This window comes from Poecilia mexicana, unplaced genomic scaffold, assembly GCF_051168715.1.
Source record: "Poecilia mexicana isolate PSO_F unplaced genomic scaffold, ASM5116871v1 scaffold_12, whole genome shotgun sequence".
Lineage (NCBI taxonomy): Eukaryota > Metazoa > Chordata > Actinopteri > Cyprinodontiformes > Poeciliidae > Poecilia > Poecilia mexicana.
Genome location: NW_028263381.1, coordinates 5,556,394 through 5,584,279, shown reverse-complemented (window position 1 = coordinate 5,584,279; position 27,886 = coordinate 5,556,394). Strand labels below are relative to the sequence as shown.

Here is a 27,886-nt window from a genome sequence, read left to right as displayed (position 1 = left end):
CTACTCTTCACATCCTCTTCCAGCAGTTCTCTGTGAAACCTCTGCAAGTGCTTCACAATATGCCTACATGTCTGATGTTAAATCCACCAATAAGGGACATGAGTCACCCAGCAGACTCACACTGAAGTAAACAACCCATAGGCTAGCAGTGGGGTCTGCACCCCGCTCGGTCATATACAGTATAATGCACTTTCATGCTCATTCCCAACCGCTGAATTACTTTGATAAATATTGTCCTCTATGGCCATCTCAGCCTTTGCCTGCACTTTCAAGCCCACCTAACCTGTTCTCCATTTGCACTTCTGTACCTGTTCCACTTGTACTGTCTTTTTTTAAATAGCACATAATGTGTGTGTCAGAGCCTCTTGGTGTGCTGAGGCTTGAATGTAGTTCCTTGCAAGTCACTTTAGATAAAAGCATCTGCTAACTGAATGAATGCAAATTTCAGGTTGTTATCCTGCAAAAAGGAGTTAAAAAAAGAAGAAGCAGCCAGAAGGGCTTTGTAATTTTCAGCAGATTTTTTTATTTGGATTTTAGATTAGGACTCTTTGAATGTTGATTTCTACCCCTTTCTTCTGTTTCTACCTTGCACCCGAACTGATGAATAATGTATGGAGAAGACCAAGAATGAGCCCAGGGCTTTGTCTAAGGTTAGGAGGAAATTGTGAGGAAGTTTATCATATCACCTTTTTTGTGTTGTTTTCCTCTAAAACCAATCTGAGAACACGGATTTTGGCATGCGGAACAAAAGTTGGTAATAACATCGTAACGTTCTGGCATTCATGTAAAGTCACGCCTTTGTAAATATACGATGATGACATTTTCAGTTGTTAACCTTTTCCGATGTGGTCTCCTGACAATGCATCCGTCTGTTCACGAAATAGTTTTCCCAACACACCAGGTGTCACAATTCATCTAAACTAAAGTGACGTTTGAGCCAACTTGTTTAGTTTTAGCATGAGACTTTGAACTCCATATGATTCCTGTAAGTGATGAAACTTGCTGAAATGCTGCTGTTGCTGTTGTTGTTGTCTTAACTTCAAGTGAATCCATTAAAACCACAAGGAAAATGGTTCCTCTTCGAGTCCTTGGACTGTTTTTGTTGCATCATCCCAAAGAGGGAGGGGGATGGGTGAAAGAAACCTCTCATGTTTATACATCAAACTAAAAAAAAGAAACATTTCCCAACAAAGCATTAAGCTGTAATTGTGTCTTTCCATGTGATAAGTTAGATGAGGTACAGTAAAGTTCCTTTTTAAGAAATCCAGTTTGACAGTAGTTTGTTGTTTGGTCCTTTGGTATGCTTACATGAAAAGAATATTAAATTCTTTTCATGTAAGAATTTGGTTTTCATACGACTTGAACTTTCTCACATTTTCACATATTACACCCAACGTATTTTCTTGTGATTTTTTGTGACAGAGAATAATACACAGTTGTGAAAAGGAGGAAAACTTCTGCACCTTCAATGTTTATTCAAGTGGAAATCTGAAAAGGTTTGCATGTGTTTGTAGGCAGCCCCGGTTGACGCTTTGAAAAACACGATTTCTCTCAGAAACTACATCTTGTAAAAGGGTCATTTGTTGTTTTTGCAATAACAGGTCCCAATAAGCCCAAATACCAAAGGGTATTTAGGAGATTGAGGTTGTTTTCCTGCTGAAATATGAAACTCAGATCTGATCCTTCTGTTCTCACAGTATGATGCTGCCACCGCCATGTTTCACCATGGAGATGGACTGTCCAGTTTTGTGCCTCCACATGTTTTTTTATGCTGGCCACCAGATCCTTCTTGTTTAGATTTGTAGCTTTACTAAAAATGTTCAGCTTGAGTTTGAGGACAGCACTTTCTTCACCCGTTTTACTGTGCTCCCTACATGGCTTGTGGCAAACTGTGAACTCGGCTTATTGTGGCTAACTCGCAACTATAAGGCTTTATTCTTGCCACTGTTGCGTAAAAAGCACATTTATGGAGTTCACTACCGATAGTTTTACCGTCTACAGATTCCCTCACCTGATACTTCCTGTGTTTTTCAGAGTTGCCTCTTGTTTTCTTCTGATCAATACCCTCATTGCCCAGCCTGTGAATTTAGTTGTTAGTTGCCATGTATCGGCAGGTTGTGTGTCCAGGCCTGTCGTAATAAGCAATAGCTCAATTAATTGCGTTATAAATTAAAACAAGCTTGATCATTTCCATTTGCATGATTGTTTTTATTCTATCTTTTTTTATCATCTCAAACTATTTCAAAGTCCGGATGACAAAATGCTTCAGTCTGACTCATTGGAATCAACCAGCCCCTTTTTTGAAGGGACATTTTATTTTCAGAGACATCAGTTTCCATTTTATTCGTTGTTTTTGGTGGTTTTGTTTATTTGTTTGGGATTTTTAAAATGTCTTCCGGTTTCAATGTTAAATGTTCCATAGAAATTAAAGTTTATTGATCTTTGAGAGGCTGTATTCGCATATCCATTACTAATATATCACTTAAACAGTCTCCAAACAACATTATCATTTATTGCAATAACTTCTGGGAAAACTTATTGTCCCACAAACTCTTTTATCGTCACAGGCCTTTTTCTGCCATGCTGTTTCTGTTTTAGGATATTTGATTGAACTATGCTGCATGAGATGCTTTAAGCTTAACATATTGTTTATAAGATAACCCTGCTGTAACCCTCTCTACAACTTTATCCCTGCCCTGACTTGTTCGTTCTTTGCTCATTGTGGTGTTTTTGTTGTTGTCATGTTCTCAAACCAACTACAGCACTGAATTTATATATGAATTTAAGGTTAAAAAGAAGCTGAACCTATGCAACACTTCACATGTATTTGTTAAGGATTTTGAAAACTGTTCTTTGTGTCCAAGTTGAGGTTTAAACTATAAAACTACAACAAACTAAAGCGCACTGACTTGATGAAACAAACAGCGGAAAAGCTGAAGGAGTTCGGATACTTTCATGAGGCCTTTTGGAGACTCGTTTATTTATGTTTTCAGTTTTGATGTCCGCTCAGGATTACCTCCGTTTTCTTTGCACCACTTTCTTTGCTGCCATTATTTGTGCAACAGTGTTAATGGTTCACTTAAAACCCAGCGCCGAGCAATAGCTCCCACCAGACTTAACAATGGACCTCCGCAGTTTTACTGCCTATAGTGTTGTTTCATAGCTTCACTTCCATCTGGCTCCATGTCGACATTCATACGGTTTCCTCTGGGAGAGATGCAGGAAGGGGAAAGCGGCTGTGCAGGAGTGTATCTCATAACCTAACAAGCTCTGCTGGGATCTGGACTTTGTCAGGATGTATCCCTTTAGCCGCAGCACGCAGGAGAATTGAGCAGGATAGATTTCAAATTAATGTATTTTTTATCAGTCCTTAGTACATGCGAGAGTTAGTGAAAAAAAAAATTCAGATTTTGTCAAAGAAATTAAGTTTATGAGCTGTTCCCAGCAAGTGCTCAAGGCTGTTTTCTGTCACTTTAAGACGAGCTGAAAGGGTAAAAAAGTGCTAAAGAGGGGCGGCTCTTGCAAAGTTCGAATTTAAACCCTACATCCTGTGCAGATGTAGGGTTTAAATTATTTTACCAGTGGAGGCGATTGCATATTTCTTACATGCGAGCTGAATGCATTTTAAGATCTTTGCTCTATCTTCATGATTTGATTAAAGCAGCTCAATTAAAATGTGTATTTTGATAAGAAATAACTGAAAATCGATGTCGCATCCATACTTCGCTTTCACTATGTCTTCCCTATATGCACTCTGAGTCTCTGTAGGAGATCATCGTGCATGGAAAACATTTCATCTCCTCACACAGTATCTTGTATCCTCTGTGAAACTGTCTGAATGTTTAGAAATGCCTTTGAAATGCCAACCTGCTAACAGATGAAGTTAACAGCAGAATTACAACGTTTCATTTTCAGGAAGTGTTCAATAGTACAGCTGAAAAACAGTAATTTTAGACTCGTCTTGGCAGAGGATTTCACAGTAAGGTGGGAAGATGTGATCACATAACTAAATACATAACAAATCATAAACACAGTATTTTTTATGATCAAAAATACTACTACTAATAATAATATATGGTGCTGATAGTTTTTTTTAAATACTATGTGTTTTTTATCATTAATAGACAAAAAAATAAAAGCAGAAACCCTAACCAGCCTGTATTGTAAGTAAGATCGATCAGAGCTTCTTCAAAAGGAGAGGCGGACTAGAACAGAGAGTACCGATGGCTAAGAGGAAGGGGGAGAAAAAAAACAGCTGTTCTTTCAATATTTTATTTTTTGAAATTATTTGCCAGGACCTCTCCAGAAGTCTCGACTATCTTTAGATGCATGAAGGAGCGAGTTGATTCAAAGCTCGAGATCTCACATAGAAACTACCCCCAGACACTAGGGAGGGAGCCTGTCTCTCAGAGTCTGGCTGTTTCATATTATAAAAGACCCGACATCAAACTCCGTCTGTCAGTCCCTCCTTCTCCTTTACACTGTTAGTCTGTCTACTCCCAGTGAATCAGAGTGAGATACAGCAATATGAATAAAACAATCACAACTCTAATATAATCTGGAGAAAAAAAATAACAATGAAATGCTATGTACCACAGTGTGATAATGATGAAACATCTTTAATTCTTATTTCAAGACTACCCCAAATATTGGTTGTGATTATACCACACTAAGAATGTAATGTTAAGCTAATGAAATGCTACATTTTGTCTTGATTTTGTTAACATGATCATCGCTACTTGTTAGCGGTCGTCTTGGCCTACATAACTTCCTCCTCATCCTGTTACATAAAGCGTTCTTTGATCTTGCTCAGCTTTAATGCAAGTGGTTCTTTATTAGCTCATTGTCTCTGTTATGTAAACAGTGAGAAAGCAGTGGAAGAGTTTGAGAGAGTTTATGAGAGTGAATGCGCCATTGTATTTGTGGATACAAAGCTCGGAGATTTAATTTTTCAGCTCTTTATCTTTGGATATTTTTTTAACATATATGTTGCTGGTTGTTGAGTTAGTGAAATTAAATTTGCATTTCCATATTAAAACTGACTAACATCACTACATGAGCAGCTATTCGACTAGTCCGTTTAAGAGATGTGTCCTAACACTCGGCACTAGAACCAGAAAGACACCAGAAAAAAAAATAAATCCAGGACTTATTGAGACAATACCTGTCAGCAAATTTTGAGCGTGACCATGACTGTGATCGGTTCAACAGCTCACTGATGTGTTGTGTTTCGCCCCCTTTTTTTCTGGCTGTTGGTGCTTCTTTATGACGGGCCTGAAGGAGCAGGTTCTGGCCTGCTAACAGGAGGCAGGCTCACATTATTGCTCTCTTTTTCGAGAGCCGTAACAAACCAGACATAGCAGCACAAAATATGGTGTGAAAAACCGGAAGTAAACAATGCTGATGCGATAAATGTATACAAAATATAACAATTAGATGAGGGTGTATAGTCAAATTGTTAAAAGATGGATGAAAATCAGGCTAACCATACCAGTTGCTTTGCAGTTTATTGCACCTAGTCTTTTACATTGGAGACAAAACATTTCATGCTAAATAAAAATTACATTGTTTACTTAAAAAGTGGTCAAGAAATATGTCCTTTATCCTGTTCTCCTGTTTGCATACAAACATCTTTTACACACCATGAAAGTCCCCGACACCTCTTCTTTGAAACATTTATCCATTAGTGCAGAATTAATAACTTGAACTGTTTCATATTTGGTCACATTACAACAATGGTTTTTATAAGGATCTTTATGATATGTTCCATATTTTAGCCCAAAATACAGTCCACTGTAACCAATCTGTAAATAGTCGATGTAGCTATTTAGTTATCTATTTCACTAGCTAGCTATATATATATATATATATATATATATATATATATATATATATATATATATATATATATATATATATACATGTATATATGTACTGTGCTGATGACAGGAAGTGGAATCAGATGTTTCACAATCTCATCTAAAATCAGTTGCAAGAAAAAAAGGAAATTGTTCAAACAATAGTGTATGAAAGGACTTCACTGCTGTTGTCCACTTGAATTATGACTGAAGAATATCATTTTAATTGGGTAAAAAGAAAAAAAATCCTGTGATTGTTTTTTTTTCTCCTTCATTAAATCACTTCACACAGAGACGGGCTCCAAAATAAACACAAAGTGCTCTTGAGGTGTAACAGAGGAATATCTGAAAAGTCTTTCTGCATTATACCTCAAAGGATTCTGTAAAGAATGAAATGTTCCCGCATTGATTCCAATATCACTTGATTTTTAAGAACACTAGAGATGGCCAATCCTTGACAGCCCACACTTGGATGGTACTGCACACTCAAACAGCACTCTTCCTTTTCCAAGTAGAAAATGGCTTGAAATCAGAGAACTTTCTTTGTATATCATTAAAAAAAACACAAAGAACAAGTAAAAATTAGTGTCCACGCCACAGGAAATGAACATAAGTGTAGCTTCTGTTTTAGGTTTATGTTTGTCAGTAGTTGAAGTATTTTTCACTTGAGTAAAATGAATTAATTGCTTGGAAATGGCAGATAAATTCCCTAAACACATATATAGAACATGGTAGTAATAAAAATGCACATTAGAAAAGCAAATAAAAGTTTCACTGGCTTCCTCACACAACCAAATATTCATTTTGGGCAGGCCTCCAGTTGCCAGCAGGTTAGTTAAGCAACCTTTAAATGCCAGCAGAGAAAAAAAAACTGAAAGTACAGCTGGATATTCTCTGGAGAACGTCCCCAGTAAGCTTCAAGGAGTCCCAACACTCGCTTTATGTCTGCATCATGCTGGCTGAGAAAGCAGACTTTGTGTTTTTCTCTGTTGTCTTAATCAATTTGCTAATATACCCTTTCTTTGTTGACCTCAATCCCTTTTACATTTTTCTTCTCATTACATTTTGGCAGAAATATCTCTTTAAATCTGAATTTTAGCCCAGATGCCAAAGTATCTCACGGCCACTGAAGTGTGCTTTTGGCCTTAATGAGGATTATTGAGCATTTCTGAGTTTTGTTTTGTTTGTTGTTGTTTTTTTTTTTTTTTTGTATTTTCCACAACCTGTGTCAACTTGCAGAGCATTATGAGCCTCTGGTGTGAAAATAAACACCCTTTGTCCACTGAAACACAACTTGTTCCTCATCCAGCTTCGTCTGTATTAGGCTGTGGAGCAGCTATAGATCAGTACAAGCTATTATAGTGTGGCTCAGTTGGTGGAATGGCCCCAGGGTTCTGGAGTGAGCAGGGGGCTGTAGTTATTAAAGCAGCAACCTGTGAATTAAATGGAGACAGACAAAACAACAGATGCCTTAACACTGTTTGACCAGAGGGTTTAAGGCAGAGGACAAAAACCATGGATATCCAAAGGCCGCAAGGGAGACATATGGAGCTTTACCATTATGTGTTGTGTAGGTTTTTTCCCCCCCTTTCAGAACACAGTGAGAAAAATACAAAGACATGTTGTGAAAAGGATATATGTGACCATCTGATGTTGAAATACAGAGTATATAGTGGACATAAAGGATGTACACTGCAGGTTTCTGCTACGTAAATATGTGAAACAGTGATAAATCATTTCTACACTTCTTCCATGTTTAGTGTGAAATATTCTGCACAATTCCACTAAAACAGGAAAAATGTTTAATCACAAATCGTTTCATAAGCGTGCACACGCTTTAGTTCAGCGACTCATCACGCTCTCATTACATCACGTATTTTACACTTTTTTTTAGATCCACTGTGCAAAGCCGACATTGATTGTTTACATAATGTTTTTCAGCCCGCATAATATGTGTTGCAGATTAATAAGATGTTTCACACCTGTAAGCTAATCTGCTGTGACTTAATCCCTATGCCTCAGCTTTGCATGAACAGGAAGTGTCAACATGGTGTGACTCTTGGTTCCTTAAAATCTGTCGGATTTTAAGAAACATGTCGTCTTTTGACATTTTTTTTAGATTACAAAAGCTTTTGGTCTCCAGATCATTTCAATGTGAATGAAATTGATCTTGCCCTGTGCTGGAATGGTGACCAGTCTGAGGTATTCGCCACTTCTGTGCCAATGTCTGCAGCAGGTAAACACCAGCTCCGGTGGACGATGAATAGATAGACGGATAGAATCCACCTTAATTGAAAAAAACAAATTCAAAGTAAACCTCGTGCTCTCAACAACTTGTTCTGTGTAAACCGTATCTATTTAAAGAGGCACACTGCAGTGCATGTAACTCAACTCGCACCACTTCTGACAAAGCAATCACTGCTGCAACGTTAGAGGCTGACGGCACCGCCTTCTCCTGACTCGTGCTTCCTGTATTTCATGCATAGACTCTGGAATATGTTGCTCTCAGCAGAAAGCTAGCAGACTGAAAATGATTGCCATGTAATTTGTTTCATGATATACCATTGGTTAAATCTTTGGTAAACTAGCTAAAAATGTAATATGAATATAACCCAATTAACTTTTCATTTAAAAAGACTGTTTTTATTTGGATTTATTAACATCATGCAGTCATTGTATCTGATCCTTTTCAAAATTTCAATCCTTTACTTTTACTTTTTGAACTTTTACTTCAAAAAGTAAACGTTGGTCTCAATGCATTAGATAAGCATGAGTATGAAATAGGTTGCAGAGATCCTAAGATCTTCCAGGCCTCACTAGCATGATGTCTTCCAGGGGGATGCAGTTTGCTCCTAATCCAACATTAAAATATGGATTAGAAATTTTAAAAATGAGGGATCTTCAAAAAGATTTGCAAGAGCCCCCGAACTCCCGCCAGTGTTGCACAGCCTTCAGGAGCTCTGGGTGGATTCTCATCCTTTCTTTGACTTTGACGCCGCTAAGTTGTTTATGTACCTCAGTTCCACTGAGAAGTCGGTCCCCATAAATTTCCTGTGTGATCCTCTGTGTGATTTCATTACAGAGTCATCAGCTCGGCTACTCACCACCTCATCTAACTCATCACCGGATGGTTATCTCTTGACAGCTCAACTTCATGGTTTAGCCAAATGTCTGGCATAGAAAGTTGCAATTTGATGAAATGATTCCACAGCCTGGCATTTAATACGATGACTGGTGCCAATGACCAAAAATAACAGACAAAATCATTAAAAAAAAGTCAGTTTTTGAATACAGTAATCTCATTTGTCCCTCACTTGTTCCTCCCAGAGAATATCTGTGTGTCAACATCACGGTAACAGGGAAATGAAAACACACAAATACACACTAAATATAAGTAATAATAGTGGAAATAAAAATAATTGGACAATCGAATCAAAGCCACACACAAAGGAAAGGAAAAACAATCTGACTCTTATCTTGTTTACTGTTTTGCAAAATAGGGAAGTGACACTTTTATTGTTTGAATGTTTCTGAATCGCTACTTGATTGCCTTCAGCGTATTGGTTTTGCTCTCAATAAGACGATAAAAATGTCGCTAAAACCAAGGATTTGATTGTGTTTTTTTCTGCTCTTTATTAAAAAGCACCATAGCTGATACTGAATAGTTTTGCTAGCATAAGTGTTGGGTTTGAAATACCCTACGGCAAACGTATCCAAATTAGTGTCATCACCCATAAAGCAAAGTACCGTAGCAAAGCGGAGTTCTCAGCCTGTTCACTTTTAAAATGTCCCGAACTTAAATAACCTTCTGATAGTCAAAGGAGGAGGAAACAATTCAGAGACTATGTTGCATTGGCACTTTATTCTTCCTTCATCCATTTCATATCCATAAATAAACAACTGCATGCCAGCTTATTTTTCTTTAAAGTTAAGTATTTTCTTGAATAATAAAACTAGGCATTGGGCTGCATTTGGGATGGTTTTTGTCACTGCAGCCTCGCAGAAAAAATTCCCTTTATCTTAAATGTCAGACGGGAGTCTTTTTGCCGTCTTTTTGCTTGGAGTTTGCATGTTCTCTCTGTGCATGTGTGAGATTCTCTCCAGATACTCCAGCTTTCCCCCACATTACAAAATAATTTTTTATGTTAGCTGAACTGAACTGGTGTCATCCAGCCTTACAAGAATAAGCAGGGATAGACAATGGACAAAAGCATGTACTGCATATTATATTGTGGCATCTTCGTTCCGCTGAGCCATACGGCATGGGTCAATGCGCTTCGGTACATTTTTTTGTTTGAGTTGTAAAATGTCTCCCATACAGCCAATTCTTACCACAACTTTCCTGAGTTCCCTTGAACTGTAGGTTCATGGGATGATGATACGCTATGGTTATGGTGGAGTTTCTGTCGTCACACGAAACAGTTTGTTTACTGGGGAGACCACAAAATAGCATACCGAACCGCATCAACCCATGTCGTACCGCTCAGTGGCAAAAGAGGCATTAATGGTCCATTTGATTCTTGTGAAATATGATAGAATAGGCTCTGCAATTAACCCCAAATAACTCTAACCACAGTACAAAATGTACCTTTGGTGGGTATGAACCGAGGCTTAGGTGGCATGAAATATCCCGTGGCTGATGGCGATAGCTCTATTATGTGCCTGTTAAAGTCAGGCATCAAACGTTTAAAGTTGCACGACTCTAAAGGGGTAAACTGTCCAAAACACACACACAGGAAGTCCATTGTCCATTGAGGCAAGTGTAATCTTTATGGATAAAAGATAGGGAGCTACGGGTAATCCTACCTCTGATTCCCGTGTTTCCACCAGGTCGACACCAAAGCCAAATAGTTTCTAAAACTTTTTATGGAGCAGTTTTAACTGGCTTTCAGAAATGTTTTGATTTTTGAGAAAATGATCTATTTCACCTTTCTTGGATTGAAAAAAACCCCAAATGAGAAAGTTTAAGCCTACAAAAAAAAAAAAGTTACCAGTTTCGGTGCATAAAGGGTAGCTGTTCGCCTGCAGGTTGGGAAAACCCCACTGATCTAAGTTGATGTGGATCTGTTTTAGCCCTGTTAATAACTGTTTCACCACCTCACAGCTCTGCTACTCTAAGCCACTCAATCCACTGAAAGCTCAACAGATCTCAAGTTAGCTAGATGTTAAACACACACACACACACACACCAATGGTTACATTTTTTTTTATTATTATTATTTATTCCCCACCGTTGGACTAAATCATGTGCCTGCATTTCACATTATAAGCGGGACGTTTGTATAAATCAGATATTGTAAAATAATACTAAAAGGTATTACTTGGATAATTAAAAAGTGAAGATCTAAACTAAGCTGCATGACAGTGGGCCGTGATGAAAACATTCAGCTTTCCCAGAAACTCTCATTACTACTCCCATCTTTTTAAACAAATGTGGCGACCAGTGTGGCATTTTAAAACGGCTCAATAAGAGCAGAGCCAGGAGTTTGTTTTGCAAAGACAACAACGCCATCTGAATGGAGTGAGAGTTTATTGACGGGAAAATAATGAGCATCAACCAGTTACCACAGGCAGATGGTGTGACATTTAAAGGCAGATTATCGAACATGGAGAGCTAAACTTACGTCACTTCTTCTATCATATTGCAAAGATTTGTTTGAATCATCTAATTGTCTCTTCACTGCCATTGCGTTTTATTTTTGTTCTGAATTTATCTGCCCATTTAGGTCTCTTAAAGTTGAAAAACTGTTATTGTTTATTATAATTATTATTTCTTTACAGATTGGAGTTTTCATAAATATGGAGTGAAAACAACTCACAGGTGCAGTTTTAGGACAGGAATATGATATTGGAGGAAGCACAAACGTCCAAATCTCAGCCAGGTCTTTATTGTATTGTTTGGCGATTGGTTTTGAATCGATCCACCTGGATAAATTAAGGTTTTTAATAAAAGAAGAGCAAAATGGAGACATAAAATAAGCTCCATGTTGTGAACTAAGCAAAAAAAGATGGAAATAGATGGAATAAAAAATGTAGGTACATTTTGCACTTTTCTTTGGTAAACCAGGTGCTGAATGATTATATAAATCTATACAGATCTTTAGGTAAAATTTGTGTTTTTTTATTTGAAATCCTTTTAATGTGATGCCAGAAAATATGTTAGATCCACAGTAGTTTTCTGGGGTATTAATGAGCATAAAGTAATAAAGCAACCTGCTTCCTTACTTGTTGAAAACAGGTTCCTACAATTTCTCGCTTACAAGAAAGACGCCATTATCTTATGAAATATAATAATTTAGAAGCTAAAATAGCCCCAGCCACTGCTGCTATTAAGGCAACAACATTGTAAAGTTTTTGTCAGGCAGCTATATGTTTCATGTCTACTAAGGAGCCGACAGCAGGCTGGGGTCTGAACAGGTAGCCCCACTATTTACCACTTAATATCAGCTTGTCAAACTCCCAGTGTTAGTCTACAAAGGGAAGGGAAATCAACTAAAAGCACAATAACTCCTCTATTTACCAGATTAAAGTAAAAGTATAATTTTGCCTTAATTTGCTTTTTAAAATAACAGATGCTGTAGAAAAACCTAATTTCTTGTATAAAGTCAGTAAGATCATGTCATGTATAGCCAGAATATTGTTGAAAACTTGAGTATCTCAATGCACTATGGGAAATACATAATGTAGGATAATAACACAAAGTTTAATGTATTTAAGCCTTTATTACAGTTACTTATGATAATTTTCCACTTTCAGGTAACATTTAAAACTGGAATATCACAATAGAGAAAAACAATTCAGTCTTTTTAATACCTGCTTAAATTGTTTGGTAACACTTTATTTGAAGGGGGTGAATAAGACTGTCATGACACTGTCATAAACATGACATAACACCTGTCATGAACATCAATAAGCCTTCATGAATATTTATGACTGTTGTCATAAAGCGTCATTCGGTAAATTATGACACTTTTAATACAAAGTTGACATTATTCAAAATGTCTTTGTTATGACAACTTGACATTAACCAAGAAATCATTACTGATATAAATTTGTTATAAAATAATTACTGATTGCACTTTAAAAATTAGGTAACTTTATGTTATTAAAGGTAAAGTTTAAACAGTAATGATTTCTTGGTTAATGTCAAGTTGTCATAACAAAGACATTTTGAATAATGTCAACTTTGTATTAAAAGTGTCATAATTTACCGAATGACGCTTTATGACAACAGTCATAAATATTCATGAAGGCTTATTCATGTTCATGACATGTGTTATGTCATGTTTATGACAGTGTCATGACAGTCTTATTCACCCGCCTTCAAATAAAGTGTTACCGATAGTTTTTTAAACCCATCTGACAAGACTCATCAAAAATGTATGTTCTAATTTATGACTATTACTGTAGTTTCTGTGTAAATGTATCAATTCTTGCTGGAATTTGTTTAGTTTGGATCACTAAAATATTTGTGCAACAATACTGCACCGCCAGTTTTGCTGTACAACAATAATTCAGAAACAGATGTAAGTTTTGCTTAACAAAAAACAGACTAAAGAATTAGTAAATTCACCCACTGTTGACTCTTCATTATTATTATTGTTTTAAATAGGAACAATAATTGAAAAATGGAGGAACAAAATGAAGAACAGTTGGAACCTCTAATTGTGTGAGTTTTTCTGCGTGAGGTCTTGGTGTGATGTGAGTCAACAGTATGTCTGCTGAACTGACATAATGACAGATTTAATTTAGTTCCCTTATGTGTGGGGAAAAAGTCTGTAGTTACTCTGCAGCCGCTCATTCCTGTTTGGAAGTGAATTAATCAATATGAACACAGTGCGTTCCTTTTCAAAGTGGCGTTGATCAATACTTTACATTTTAGACTGAGTTTGATTAAATGCTAATTTATCCGGCATGTATTTTATTTTATTTTTTTAGATTTGACCAGAATCAATCAAAATATTGCATCACACTTGTACAGAAACTGTGATAGTCCAGAGATGTCCTCTTGAAACTTCACTTTGACATTAGCTAAACATGCTAGCTGGACATAAAGACTTCTTCTTAAACTGCTTGAATTAGTTTTGCTGGGAATGGAAAAACAACAAAATGTGAGATTCTGTTAAACTACAAACAAAGTTTGTTTCCAAGTTGCAAATTTGATCCTGAAGAAAATGTTTTGTATTGCTCAGTTCATGATTAGCTGTTAGCAACGCCTCCATGTCTCTTGTGTTAGCATGTTTTTTATCCATTCATCCTTTATTTAAACACACCCGTCTATGTAGTACCTGTCTCCAGAAGCAGAGAACACACTGTCGGTCCATCAGAGAACAAATTTAGTTTTCTATGAACAGATTTCTGTGACATGTTTTTCTTTTAAATTTATTTTCACAGAAAGCAGCATAATGCTAATACGATATAAATACTTTCAATTTAGGTGTTTTATTACAGCCCCTTGATTTTTATTTATTTATTTATTTATTTTACATTTTGCCACATCAAGCTTAGGCTGTTTTGAAAAGTAGAATAATGGGCAAAAAGTTTTAGTCTGTTGATGGTTAAAGATAATTGAGCCACACATTAAAAGTCTTTCAGATTTAAGTGCAGCCAAAGAAAGCAGTGACTTTTTGAACTGTGGGCTGATTACCTATGCAAGGCAAACTTTCCAGATTTCTATTTGCTTAAGAGGCTTAAAGAAAAGGTTTATTGCTGTAAACACTGTATTGCACTGTGATAAGTCCTAAGTGCTGCAATTCTCAATTCACAGTTTTGTAAAACAAAAAAGAAATCGGCCTTCCATGTTTTAATGTAGAGTGCCGAGAAACAACATTAAAGCTAAAACATATTTCGTGTTTTATGAATTCTATTAACAAAGTAAAATAGTAATTTGTTTCCATTGTCTTGCTCAGTTTAAACTGCTGTTTTTGTCCTAATGATGCTTGTTCCAGTTTTTCCTCGCTGTGTTTACAACTGTCTTGGACGAGTTACTCTGTAATGCATACACTAAAGTATTGCTAGCGGCAAGTGGCCTTGCAGGGAGTTTAAAACTTCTGAAAAATCAGGACCGACAGTAATGCAGGCTCCTACATAAACCTAAATCAAACTTTCTTGTTTAATTTTAACTGTATCCAGTGACTTCATGTGAAATGTAACATGAATTATGGACAAAGGTGGAAAGCCCGGCGCTCCGAGCTCTGGAAAATACTTGCATGCAAATGAAGCAACTTGTAGTATCCTCTCATTTAAATTTATTTTAAAATACTGCACCCTTCCTGCAAACTCAGCTTGAGAACACATTTTAGTGATTATTATTAAGACAGAAATACACTTCTTATTGTGCAAATATTTACCCCAGAGAGTTTGATGTACTGCAGCAGACTCTCTGACCATCTCTGCTCCCAGTGTCTCTACTGATAATTCAGCCAATTCAGCCAAAATAGCTGGAACAAATATCACCACAAGTGGAGTAATAGACTGAGACAGAGACAGAGAGAGAGATAGATAGAGAGAGAGAGAGAGAGAGAGAGAGAGAGAGAGACAGAGTTTTAAGTAGAATCAGCCTTGATCTATCCTTAGAGCCTATAGTAGCTTAGTTTGGACTAGTATCTGGATCTCGGGGGAATCAGGTGAATGAGGTGGGACTTTGGCTGCAGCAGCAGGAAGTCAGAGGCTGCTGTGTCCTGATGTGCTCAACCTAAAGCCATTAAGATTTGAGCTTCCACAGTTTGAAGTTGGAAATCTAGCCTTTGTGAAATAAATCTGCCTGAGGTGATGGGCACTTGTAGAAAAAGAGTTTGTACAATTGCATTTGGGAAGGAATAAGACGGTTATTCTGGGACAAATTTGTTGGTTTGCTTCCACAAAACAACAAAACAAAAACAAAACAATGTCACTATGTTATCCTGATATAGTGCTACTAATCACATGAGCTAAGTTTCATCCTGGTAAATAATATAACAGCCCTGACCTTAAATGGTACATTTACAGGTGATAGTTGGACAAATTGAGTTTCTTGCACATATAGCACTACACTACCTCTATTTATTTTGCATAAAGTGCAGACACATGTTGTTAGCTTGAACTGCTAGTTTCCAGTCTCCAACCAGAACCTGGGTTCGTTGAGTTTGGCCTTATTCCCACCTTCAAGTTAAGTATGATTGTTAAAATGTTCTTTTTAGTAATATCCGTTTGAGGCAAAACTAATTCTGCATCTTTTTGACTTGTTCAGCCTGTTAGCTCTACATTGTAGTTAATTAATTATCTCCTGAATAGTTTATTCTAAAATTTCCTCTGAACTTTACTAAAGGCTGCCAGGCTACCACCAGCAATACTCTTACCACCCACTCAAATCCTAGTGAGGCTTTGGCAGCAACACACTTCTCTGTCTTATGCCATGAATGTTGGCTTATCAAAGCTGTTATCATTTTTGATGCACACATTTTTATAGCATCATGTTACTTTTCTCATGAAACTGTCATTTTTCGTTTTCAAAATTAAGTATCAAGTACTGGAACTTATTAAATATAAATATTTTTTTAGAATCTGAAAAACAGCTAAAGGTGAGGTTTATGGCTGGTACATTTTCATGAGCACAAAAGGAATGTCTGCATGGCATAGAGTGAGATTATGTGATCATTGAGCCGTTACACGTTGCCACTTGGGTATAAATATGGTGTTTCAGAGTGATGACAGTCATACTGCTGAATGACTCAGGCTGGTTTAGCTGGTGATCACTGTCCATGCTGCAGTGTCACATTCAGAGAAAGGCAATTCTGCACCACTATTTATCTTATGTTGCTAAATATCCTACATTTGTTATGTGTGGTGGTGAGATTTGTACAGGTTTAATGTAAGAAAACAGACCCTAACATCCTGAACACAAACTGCTTAGACGTTTACCTTCATGCCGGCGCTACGAGGCTCTAATTGCAGAAATGAGCCACCAGAGACACAGTGGAACCAAAGTCAAATTTCTTGTTTCTGTGCTCAAGCTTGTCCAAAAAAGCTGATTCTGATCAGAGATTCTGAGAGAGAGCAGAGGGATGACTGAAATATACTGTATTACCAAAAGAAATGTAATCCTCTGAGCTTTAAAAAAAAAAACATGAAATTGATACTATCTTCATATTTGTCCCCAAGGTATCATTTATAACGACCAGGAAAATCAAATCATCACGCAAAGCAATATGCAGTCATCAAGACATTTCTTCATAGCATCACTGCTGCCATATGAAAAACATTTACATATTTAACAATGTCTGTTTATCTTGGCCTTTTGTGAGAACCATTTGGGAATAAAAGTGCTTTCCTCCTTTTCAAATGAAATAAAAGAAAATCACTTTAGGAGCCCCTTGTTAACGCAGCATTGTTGTGTAAGAGTGAGTCAGCATAAAATGCAAATGACCAATATTTTATTGTACTTCAATCATATGCACACTCTTAAGAAAATCCATAGGTAGACATGTGCCTTCCAGCACTCTGGTAAAATTTGTGCCGTTTCACGTCAGCAGGTATATGCTGAAGCAGAATAAAGTGGATTCTTTCTAAAACGATACGATTATCTCCAGTGTTTTCACCCTGTGTTGACTCGTTATTACTTGAATTTATTTTTGTAATAATCTGTATTATAAAAAACTTTAACTGAACATAACTCCGCCTACTAAATAGTGGTAAGAGGAAGTTTCTTGGTATGTGTTAAATATGTATCAATAGGCATTTCTGGTGTACATATTACATATTGGATGTGTTTTGGTTTCAGGGAAATTTGCTGCAGTTGTCTGTAGTTTTATTGTGAAGTGATTTAGTTGCCATGAAAGTTGAATAGCTTTTAAATATAGACATCAGAATAAGTAAATGCTATCAATTTGTACATTTTCCGGCAGAAACGGTTGTTACTGGGCTGTTCAGGGCATCTTCAAATTCAGTACAGCTTCATTCCTACAGCTGTGGGTTTTTGCAATTATCCAAGCCTTTTGGAAAGAGGCTGAGGCAGATATCCTATTGACTTATCACTATACTGATTCAGCCCTCTCTTCAGGAAAACAACTCGCTCCTTCGAATTATCCCAGGGTTAAGTATTTAAAGACTGAATCAATCAGTTAGCTCTGGATTGTTGGAAGGTCTTCCGAAAAAATCCACAAAAACAAAAACATCCTGGCAGCGTATTTCTCACTGCGACTCACACCAGGAGATAATGCTGCGAGAGGGCTAAAAGATGGAAATGAGTGATACAACTCAAGAGATTATCAAAGGGCAGACGGAGAGAAAAGAAGAGAGGAAGGGTGGTGGAACAGAGGGGATATCTGTGCCTTTAGGCTCCGGCTGCAAGGTTGATACCCTGATGGAGAGATAAGAGAAAGAGGGAATAATAGGAGAAAGAGGACATAGGAAACAGAAGTTGATGGAGGAATGAAAGAGAGGCCGAAAACGATACCACGGCGGTCGTCTTGAGACGGGGGAGGGGGGGTGTGGGGACGAGCTCCAGTAGATTTTAGAGATAAGGAGATAGTGATTGAGGTAAGCATGTGAATGCAGGGTGGGTAGAGGAAGTGTGGATGTCTATTCCTGTTGATGGCCCGTCAAACCGTGTGTATTCTGATCCGCGAACTCTGCGAGATATCATCAACTCTGCTTGAACTCGCAGCGCAGAGGGGAGAAGAGAGAGGTGAAAACCAGTCGGGGAGAATTGAGATGCCCCCGAGGGCTCCGTGTCACAAACTGTTAGTTAGAGAAATGGAAATGAAATAAATGAAGTGGCCCACTGAGTAAAAGCTACTTGCATATGCACAAGTACGCCCTAATAGGCAAACATGCCGCTTTTAGAAAAACATAAACAAGCCAGCTGAGGAGAAAGCCTCGGATGAGAACTTGTAGCAGTTTAGTGGTCGAATTATCATGATTTTTTTTTATTTTTAATTTTTTTATGCGTGGAGCGCCGCGCCTTCTTTGGTGCTGGGATTTAGCACGATAAACACAGCTGGGACCAGACTGATGATGTTGCTGGAAGCATGCTACGCTTGTCTAGGAGGGCTCATCTGTGTCTGGCCCCCGGCCAACTCTCTCTCTCACACACACACACACACACACACACACACACACACACACACACACACAGCACAGTGTCACGTCACACAAACATTTTCCTAAAGCTGGGTTCACATCGGACAGAGCCTCTCCAAAAGCCACATCCATCCGCTTCAACCCGGCTGCCCACGCTGTGTCACCCGTTATGTGTACAGCCGCCTCGCGAGGATCCCTCAGACAAACACAATCCCACTCCTCTGCTGTGGAGTTAAACGCTGCGATGAGACAGACATGACCGAGATGGGCCGGACCAAGACAGAGGATCGGATCAAGCCACTTGTAGCTGGCAACGCTCGGCTCTCTCAGGGCCTCCTCATCAAGTGAGCCAAGGTAAAACAAAAAAACTAAAAAACAACGGGCCAGAACTGGGAGGGAGACACAACGGGGAGAGGCAAAGGGAAAAGAGACAGAAGAGTAGCATAAGATGATAAGTGAACATCAGCCTCTCTGTCTCTTGTTTTTGGACTCTTTTATAGAGACACATGAAAAGACATGATTGAATGAGCAAGTGGAACCTACTCCACCTTGAGGTTTGCTGTCAAGGCTTTGCGGCGCTCCGTCATGAGCCGCTGTAATGAGCCTAAAGGGAAGGCAGGAGAGGAAAAGAGGTGGAAGAAAATAAACTAGCGATGAGGGAGAAACTCGTGGCGGGAGCCGAATCGATGTTTTCATTCTTGAATGCAGAAAAGTGTCCATTAACAGCAGCAGGGCCGAGCAGCTGTTGGATCATCGCTCCAGCACGCTGTCACCGACTGTCCTTTTGGGTTGCTTGGAAAAAAAAAAAAAAAGGCCGGGGTTCTTTGATCTCCACCAAAAAGCGAAGGAACCTGGGAGTCGAGCTGTTCTTTGGGTTTTGCTCCATTGTTTACCTTCAAACAGCAGGGACCTTTCTACAGCCCTCTTTGTTCTCTTTGTCATTTTATTTTGACCCAGAAGTGACTCTGGTACCAACGCGCTTGTGCTCATAATGTCTTTAATTTCACTATCAAAAATGAAAATCTAATTGAGAGAAAACACAAAGCATTTTGTAACCTTTTTCTTTTTCAAAGAGGAAACTATATAGCTGGTCTGTTATGCTAGCATTCATAAACTATCCACTTTCATAAACTCATATTATGTCTTAGAGAATTATTGGGGTTTGCATTAAACTAAAACATTTCTGTGCACAGTTTTATAGTTTTCCAGGCATCTGCAGTCAGAAAAGTCATGTTGCATTTTATGCAACTTTCATGTCATTATCATGATCATCATCATGAAGAAGCCAGATGCTGTGAATCTGGATGTAAACAATCTTAGAAAAGCTTGTGAAGTGCATCACATCATCCAAACAGACTCCTCTACAGACGATGCAGTCGGCTTCCTTAGTTTTGTTACTGAGTTTCCATCGCTCAACCATTTCAAAGTGCGTCCATATATGGCAGCATACATTATTACTCCCGTAAATCCACATGCACAGAAGAAGAACATTGACATCACACAAGTTCCAATTTATAAATTGGATTGTAAAATTTATAATTGTGTCCTGTAGAGTCAGTAGAACCAAAAATATCAACTATCTGCAAGTAACTACATTACTATCCGATGACTGTGGCTGATCTCATTGTTAATATATAATCATACAAAGAATCATGTTCAAGTTCTAAGACAGCAAATTATGATCAATATTTAAACATCCACATGTTCTTAAAAGTAAATATTGAATACTTTTTTGTTAAGCATTCAATGCTTTTTGAATGCTTAACAAAAAATATTCACATGGATTTTAGACATTTGATTTTTGAGTCTAATAACCTGGGTGGTTATATTTTCACCATGTTTTGGAGATTTCTGGTGTGTAGAATCAGGGCTGTGCTCCTCTGAGGACATGTTGAAGAAAACATGCGGTGAAGCAGTTTTCGAAATGAAAAAAAATCATATTTAAATTGTTCATATGAACTATGATATCTTACATGATAAAGTTCTTGCTTTTTAATAGTGACTGAAGAATATTTGTTTTGAAAATCCTCACTAACATGTGAATGTTCCAGCTATCTTTGCAACAGAAGTTATCATTTTCATCACTAATGTTACAGAATCCATCTGTATTTAAATAACGCTGAAGAAAATCCATCCATCAGCGTGGCATCAGACTCGCACAGCGGTGTCTGGAAATTGAAAGCTGCATGTTGAAATTTGACGTTGATCATAATGTGGCCTGACGTTTGTTGATGTATGCTTCCTGGACGTTGACAGGGAAAGCAGAGAGTGAAACATTGTGATTGTGCAATTATAGAAGTTATCATAAAACTGCAGAATTTCATCTGCAGACCAAGAACGGTACAGAAGAAGTTATATTTGAAATTTCTGTTTTTGTGTTATTTTGTGTTATTTGTTTTGTGATTTTTTTTTTTTTTTTTGTCTTCATGTTTGTTTGTCTTTATGCATTTCAGTGCAGTTCACTTCCTTCATTGTCCCCCAAGGGGGACATTTGTTTTGCAGCCAGGCATTTGAAGCATACAGCACAACATAAAAGTGCATGAGCAGTGTTAAAAACAGGCATTTAATCAAGGTATAAAAATAAATTATAAGGTTTTAAAAAGCTCTCATTGTGGTTAGACAGATTCATTAGCAACCACACAGCTGAAATCTAATCACTCTTCAACAAAAATCTGTACACCATTCGATATTATACTGACATCTTTGCTTTCTCTCTTGACATGTATTTTTTATTACATAATATGTGTATAATATGGAATGTGAATTTAAATACTGCCCACACCAAATCTCTACATCTTTTCCCTCATTCTGAATTTGTCACTTTCAACAATGTAGAGTTGCTTTCCTCAGATATCCTGCTTTGTTTGGGAAGGTGTGAAAGCATATCCAATCTCTGGCGGAGCCAAAACAAGCAAAATCTGGGCCACCTGAAAATGTAGGTTGTGCCTTGCATTCAGATGAACCATGGAACGGTGTAATGCAGAACTATCCTGTGAACAGAACGAAAGAAAGTGAACCCGAGGGAGGAAGTGACAAATGACATAAAAACATAGTTTTGATCTCAGAACTTTGAAGTCTTTGCGATACCTTGTTCTGTGACGACGTCACCATAGCAACACGTCACAGCCTCTTTTACCTGCATTCAACATGTTGTGTGGCTCATTGTCTCACCTTCATGGTCTCTTACTAGGCAGCTTCTTATAATAGCGCTCCTAGCTAGCAGCTGAAGCTGTATCCAGGTGGTTTACTCTAATTTTAAGAGTCCATCGTAAACGTGAACTGAACCTGAAGAAGGTTGGAAAGTTTTTGACACTTTCCGCCCAATAGGGCGAAGTCCACTGAACCATCCTGGTGTGAAAGAACCCAAAATCTGCCCTGCATTTTCCATCATCTCAGGGACCATTTGAATACAGGTTGATCAGGGAAATGTGGAAGAGCCTGTTTCATTTATGTCTGTCCACCCGTAGTTTTTTTCCGGTTTCTGTCCAGGCCTTACCACAAAGCTACTGCTACAGGTCTCCTAGATTTACTGAGGTGTTTGGTCAACAATGTGCAAGTGTTTTCGGAAACACTTCATTTGAAGGGATGTGCATAAGACTGACATGACACTATCATAAATATGATAGCCCCTGTTGTGAACATGAAGGAGTCTTTATGAATGTTTGTGACTGTTGTCATGAAGTGTCATCGGGTAAATAATGACATTTTTAATCCAAAGTTGCTTTAATAGTTGCATTAAAAGTACCAACTTTGCATTAAAGTATATAAATTTACCAAATAATGCAAAGTTGGTACTGTTAATGCAACTATTAAAGCAATTTTGCATTAAAAGTGTCAATATTTAGCTAACGACAATTCATGACAACAGTCATAAACATTCATAAAGACTTCTTCATGTTCATAACAGGTGTTATGTCATATTTATGACAGTGTCATATAAATCTTATGCACATCCCTTCAAATAAAGTATTACCACGTTTTCTTTAAATGTGGGAGGTTTCAGTACATTCTCCATCAGTTTCAACCTTAATGAGGAAGAGGAACAATGTAAGAGGATGCAGGTGTAGATTAGTTCTCACTCAGATTAGATATTTGTACTTCCTGGAGTCGGCAGACTGGTGTGCTTGCATGTTGCAGTGTGTGCAGTCAGAGGGAAATTCCTAAATCTGTTTTTGGCTGATCACTTTGAACTAATGAGATTGAAGAAGAATCACTTTACAAGCCTCATGAGGAAAGTCCTTTGACTAAAGAAGAAGTCACTAAATAGCCTCGCAATCTGTTTGTCACTAAATATGGTTTTAGCATATTTAGTGACAAATTTGTCAAAGCTACATTTAGTCCTGTTTATTAATTTGTCATGTTTTGTGTGGTTGGCAGACTTCTGCTGTGTTGTTTCTGTATGTTGTAGGGAGATAATAGATTTTAAAAAAAGAAGAAATACTTTCATATTGCTGGTGGAAATTTCGAGCAACTGTTGGCCCACTGACATAGAGGAAAATCCCATTTTCTGATTAGTTTCCCCGTTCCTAGAAACCAATCTTATGTTTTTTATTTCCCCAAAGTTAAATCTGCTGTGCTCTCATTTAATCAGGCATGTTGATTATGACTAATTTGTTGCCGTGGCAAGGAGAAGCAGAAGGAGGAGGGGTTTTATTGTACATAATATTAGTAAGTCAGCGCAGAGGATTACAGTGTCTTCAGAGAACATTTCATTACTTCATTAGGCTCCCTCAGATAACCTTTCATTTCACATTAATAGTTTTCATTTAATCCCTGCCCATGTCTGAGCTGCTGCTTGCAATGTACGACATGATGAAAAAAGCCTGTGGAGCGACTGCTCCTCAAGTGGAGGTCCAGGTGATTAAGGAGTAAACTTCAAGGGGCCGCCGTTTCCATCGAACCCGGAACAGCTGCTGGAACAACGTGCTGCCGAACAGGATTTGTTAAGTCGGCTGCAATTTAGCGCCGGAATTTGTTTTTGTCTTGTAATTTCTAAGCATCTGCACTTTCGCTAATTCTTCTAGATTGATTTATCCCCGGTTCATAATCCCCACGGGCCAGATATTACTCGAGCGGAGATGCAGTTTGTTCACCTTTCACAGCCACGTGCCAAACTGTCTTTTGGCAAAACCCAACCCTAAGTTGCTCCCGGTAAGAGACGGGCATTTTGCTCGACAGCTTGTGCCTGAGTTTGAAGAATGTGCAAAACCCGGGAAAGCCCTAGTTAGATGGAGGTTTTTTGAGCAAATAATTAGTGTATCCACATTAATGGCATGATATCAGAATGTCACGAAAATGTTCGTTCATCCGAGTGATGAAGGTTTTTTTGTATAAACAGGCAAATTCTTGATCACCTTGGAAAACATTTACTGTATAATTTTGCTTTTGATGTGTGCGGGTGTCAGAAAACTAAGACAGAAACAGCTCTGTGAAAGTTTTGAGAACTATTAAATAAAAATGCAAACTAATTTCACAGGTCGGCACCCAAAAAATGGTCTGGTGTTTTTCAGCTTTTCTAGTGTCATTTTGATGAGCTGAATCCAAAAAAATCACATTGGTTTTGCTCAATCAGGTCAACTTTCTGAACTGTGGAGCAACATGAGTATCGAAATGCATGACTTGTTCTTACAAATGGATCAGTTTCCTGAGAATCTGGGCTCAATGAGTGAAGAGCAGGAGGAGAGATTCAATCACACACAGAGGAGATGGAGACTTTTATACAATGAAGACATATTTAATTTACATGTACTTACCCTTATCAGTGTTTATTATTCAGTTCACAGAAATCCAAGTTTGTAACATTTAATCAATACACTGTTGGAAAACAATTTTTTTCCTAAAACCTTTTTTGGATGAGAAATAAACTGAAAATGTCACAAAAATCTCATCAATTTAGTCAATTTAGTCAGAAGATCGGATTTCTCTAAATCAAATTAAAATAAAATCTTGACCTGATTGATAAAAATTTAAGTCATGATTGGATTCAGCTGTGCAAATATTCCTAATTCAGCTGAAAAAACATATACAACTTCCAAAAAATATATATTTTTTGTAACCCAGTGTAATTTAACTACAAGGAGGTTCGTCTGTGTTCACTTTAGAAGTGTATTGACTCAAAAATGGACTGTGGGTAGAAGACAAAGACAGCCTTTCATCCACAACAGCATACATATTTAATGCAAATTTCTTACAACACTACCTGTAAGGCTTGGTGGTGATTGTGTAATAATTTGAAATAGGACTTTCTCTTGAATCTGCTGCTGGGTGAAATACTCTTTCTGTGTCCTAATATTGATTGTGAAAGATCAAATAAGTACGGCATAAAACAAAAATGAACCTTCCAACAGGAAGACGATCTTTAGGAGTCAAACCACGATTATGAAATTCTGCTAACTGTCTGCAAGGGCCTGTTTCTACCTGAAAGAGTAATTACTACTATTATATAAAGTATATATTACATGCTGGATTGCAACTATCTGCTCAGGCTCAGTTTTATTGAAATACATGTCAAATACATGTCAAACCAACCAGTTAAAAGTCACGCTTTGTGTTCTACTTTATTTGCCAGCTGTGTTTGACACTTCAAACACAGATAAAGAGAAATTAAATTACATGCTAGCCATACTTGAAAACTTACAGGCAGCACAATGATAAAAACAAAACAAAGCAATTATTACCTGAAGCACATTGATTAAACCCTGCAGCAAGAACAGAAAATCCTTGAGTTGGGTTAAGCTCAAGCTTAAGATGTTTGAGCATCACACCCTCAGTATCTGCAAGTCAGCTGAGACTTGCAGTCTTTTACTTGAAGTAAATATTAAAGCAACATGAAACCATTATTAAATCATAAAGTCGTATTTGTTGTAATTCTAATCTACTCCGTAGATCAGGGGTGAGAACAGATTCTGTCAGGCAGAATTTGTCTCTACTCAAAAGCAGAGGAAGCAGTTCCATGTTTGAACAAAAAACAATTCGGGGTGCTGTCAAGTCGAGTTAACTCACTGTATTTATAGTCCCAAAGATAAAAACAACACAAGTAAATTACATGCTGATTTTGATTTTTGTCAAGTTTTTTCAAACTTTTTTTATGCCACAACACTCAAACTTCAGCATATTTTTATTGAGATTTTATGTAATAGACCAACACAAAGTAGTGCATATTATGAAGTGGAAAAATAAATGTTTTCAGAATCTCGGCACATCAGGAACAGAAATGTTCACTGTGTTCTTTGAAACGTGACTCAGTCAGATCGAATGGAGAGCAACTGTGAACTTCAAGTCTTTAAACAGATTCTGAACTGGATTTTGGTCTGGACTTGTTTTTTCATTTCACTATTGAAGCTTAAGCTGCATGTTTCAAATATTTATCTATATTTAACTGGATTTATCATCTATTCACTCCCGACGAAAAGCATAGTGCTGCCCTTACCATGTTTAAAGAGCCAGTATTATCTAATATTGACTTTTTTGAGATGTCCGTCATCTTATAATGTTATTTCCTCATTGAAAACATAACTGGAGTGTTGACTTGATTCTTCCATTCATGCTTGAGAAACTCTTTAATCTCCCATGGCAACCATTCAGCTGTGAAAAACACGTGGTGGGACCTGGCTCCGCCTTCGAGGATGAAGCTCCTCCTCAAAGTTGCCATTTCCAAACTTCTGAGCTTCTGCCTCATAGAGCTGCCGTCTCCTGCAACTCCCCCACTCAGCTCCTTCAGACTAGCCAGCAGCAATTAGCAAACAGCTGGTGGAACTGCACATGTGCTGGGCTCATGTTAGAAACTACTTCTCACTGGTAAAAACATTAAAGGGTTAAAAGAGGAGCCACGTTGTGATGACTTCCTGAAGGTGGAGTTTCAGAAAGAACAGGAGTTTCTTAAAAAGACAGTCGCAATTTCAAATTTTTTACCAAGTAATTTTTTTTAAGTCACATTTGATATATACAGTATTTCTATAACAACTGAAGGTAACATAGTTACTTGTTTGTGCCATAAATGCCACTATGTGGCTGGAAAACACACAACACATAATAGGGATGATTTTGTCTGTTTTCAGTGGTAACACACCAGACATGCCACCTACACTGCAGAACACCACGTTCTGTTCACTGGGGTGGGCATTTGTTGTTTTCACCCCTCCATCCACCCCTCTCTAAATCCCCCACTGTTGCAGCCTTAATTGCATTCTCCGGGGAGTGATGAGTTTGGACACCAGACACTAAACATTAGCTATTCATAACTCCGTAGCACCATATTAAAAATCTGTTCAACTTGGCTGCCTGAAAACGCAGGATTCTGCAGGGCTAGTCGGAGAATCACAGGCGTCTGTCGGAGGCTGCAATTTTCCTGGACACCAGTGAAACAGCCCCTATTATACAACACATTAATGGCCCAAGCCTGTCATGTTTTGTACATAGGCTGGCATTATTGAAATCCCCGGCTTTTCAAATTCCTTTTTAATTCTCTTAGAAAATGTCCCTCTCATGCCTGGCTCATTACTGGCCGCATCACAGACAATACTGCGGATATTAGCGGGCGACCTGCGTGACTTCAGGTCAAAGTTCGGCTGGTGAAATTGAAAGGATTTGACGGGTATAGAAAGCGTTTGCGTACAGAAGCAGCTCTCAGTCGAGCCGTTTTGTTTTTCCTTCCCCACGTCGTGAATTATGGTCTTTTTGAGATCTTTATAAAGAAAAAAGATGATTGATCACGCTCTTGCTCGCAACAATGAGAAGCTGATCTGCTCCTTTTCCCAATAATGCGTCTCCCGGAAATTAGTTATTGCCACTTCGGAATATATATCTCGGGGTGTGCAGAGAGTGAAAGATTTGAAACCCTACAAAGTAAAATCTATCCAGCACCAAGAAAAATCCACATTTTCTGGACAACAAAGCATTAGGCAACAAAGGATTTAATTGTCAGAAACCAAGCAAACTCCTCCATGAGTTTTCGCCACATGAACTTAGAA

General features: G+C 37.9%; 1 protein-coding gene across 1 annotated transcript in view; it reads left to right on the top strand.

Annotated features, from left to right (window-relative positions):
• unc5da (unc-5 netrin receptor Da) overlaps nt 1-27,886 on the top strand; it is a 208,318-nt gene that overhangs the window by 113,338 nt on the left and 67,094 nt on the right. The gene's annotated exons all lie outside the window — the stretch shown is intronic.